The sequence below is a fragment of the Pinus tabuliformis genome, chromosome J, assembly GCF_031772625.1.
Source record: "Pinus tabuliformis cultivar Carrire ecotype Pingquan chromosome J, CPIR1, whole genome shotgun sequence".
Taxonomy (NCBI): domain Eukaryota; kingdom Viridiplantae; phylum Streptophyta; class Pinopsida; order Pinales; family Pinaceae; genus Pinus; species Pinus tabuliformis.
This window is the reverse complement of record NC_142295.1, coordinates 1,363,187,979-1,363,190,351: the sequence shown is the minus strand read 5'-3', so window position 1 is coordinate 1,363,190,351 and position 2,373 is coordinate 1,363,187,979.

The following is a 2,373-nucleotide window of genomic DNA, read 5'->3' as shown; positions in this document are numbered from 1 at the left end:
ACATTCATCCTTGCTTTAACATGAAGATTCTTAAATTTAAATATGTTTTGTTACAATACCATGGCTTATTAATACCGCATGTCCAAAAGTCACAACTCATGTTCATATGACATTATTTTAATGAATCACATTAATTAATAGGGTATAAAGGGTATAAATACTTTTGAGATAAATATCAACCTTTGATTTGTGACTACTACTAAGAATATTCTAGAATATTTAGTGGCCCCTTACTTCAAGTTTAAGATCCTTAACCCTAGAAGCTAACCCCCTTACATCAGGGTTAAGATCCTTAACCCTATAAACTAACCATCAACCAAGGTTAAGATCTTTAACCCTGTAAACTAACCATACCATGGATTATCAATACTATGTGCCCAAAAATCTATAACTCACCTCACATGGCATTTTTTATTTATTAATCAATTTAATTGTAACTGCAAAAATGACATAACTATTTTGGAGATAAATCTCTACCATTGATTAGTATATAGTACTATGAATATTCTAGAATATTTCATGAAAGTTAAATCCATACCATTCACCTAATAATTATTCATAATTAAATTAAAATTATGAAATCCCTATTCCAAAATTGACATATATATCTAAATAATTATTGATAATTAAATTAGAATTATGTAATTCTTATTTGAGAATAGGCACACCTATTAGGGTAATTACTAGGGTATCCATATAAATTAAATGGATAGTAAAATTGGATACGAATTAAAACACTTCCCTCATAATACATATCTCACTGTCTTTCACAAATAATTTTAGTTTTTTACTATAAAACTAAAAAATAATTTAACTTTGTCGTGAATTTAATGTGCCTATGGATATGACATCCCTTATGGCTACCTCTCTCCTATGCATTCTACCACTTAAAGAAAAATTTATGGGACCTTCCTTCTCAACGAGGGAGGAAAAGACCCCTTGGCATGATTCTTGTATACATGTCTATGTGAATTGGCAGCACTTCAATATACTCATCCTTGGATACTAGTTTTAGCTTTGTCTCATCCATCATTGCCTCCTTTGATTGTTGCTTTTTCCCACCATGCACCATTCTAAGGTGGGTTTCCTTCCATTTTCTTTGTTGACTTTGCCCCCTACCCTGACAACCTTTTCTGATGCTGAAGACCTAGTCCCAAGCACGCTGTTGTTACAAACTACCTAGAAAGTTTTAATGGCCTCTCACTTTCATGATCATCCTATGTAGCTCCCCTCCCATCTATATCCTAGTCTCTATGACATCTTTCTACCACCAATATCCATGACTCGTCCATGAGCTCATTGTCGAAATAAAAGTGGAGGTCATAGTGCTTCAGGCTCCAGGGGATGCTTATAAGAAGAGTCTTCATCCCATAGCTTCCATGCTAACACACCTCTAAACGTTCAACAGGAAATCGTCTTATCAAAGGTCACACTAGATTTAGAAGTCATGGTTGGCATAACCTCTTTTGTTCGATAGATAGGAAATTAGCGATGCCACCAAAATCAAAATATATTGATTTATACTAGCATGTTAGGTTGTTGCTCGAAAAAATTATGGTTGATACGATATAATCCCATGCCGATCTCATGCATAAACACAACACGCTTAGAGATCTTATGCTTGATGTGCAAGGTTGACTTGCCAGAGAGGGGATCACTGCTTGACTCTGTAATTTCACACCCACGCAAGGTTGAGGAATAGCCAATTAACCTTGATACTTCAGTGCCATCCAAATGTTTGGGTTTCCTACATTCTATCTTTTCAGCTTTGGCTCTTGTCCTAGTGGTTTCCCCATGGTGAAGCAACAATATATTTTCACATTCTCAAATATTTGACTTTATATTGTCTTGCTTTCTTAGTAGTTTCCAAAGTAATAAGTAGGAGATAGTAATACTAGCATATCTTATGTAATAATAAACATAACAATAATAATATGATATATTTTTAAATAATATTTATCTTTAAATGCAACATAAAATATAACTTTACTATTAAATAATAAAAATAATTAAATTATATATTTTGAAAATGTATTGTTATTTTCGATAGAATGATGCTTGTGGAGTATAAGTTTAAACTGATTTTGTTTGGGGAAGAGTTAGTTTGCAAAGAAATGCAATCCCTTATCCTTTTCCACTTGCCCTGAATAATTTAAGTTAGATTACATTAAATGTTATTAATGAGTATTCTAGTGTTGGTTCGATAACTATGTTAGGATATGTTTTCAATACTGATATGATAACTAAAATGTAACGGAGCTTTTGAGATTCATTTATGTGAAGAAAGTAAATCTATACACGAAGAAATGTTAAAATTGCGACTTGATTCTTAAGTTAACTTGAAGATGCAGAAGATCATGATTGATTTAGTTG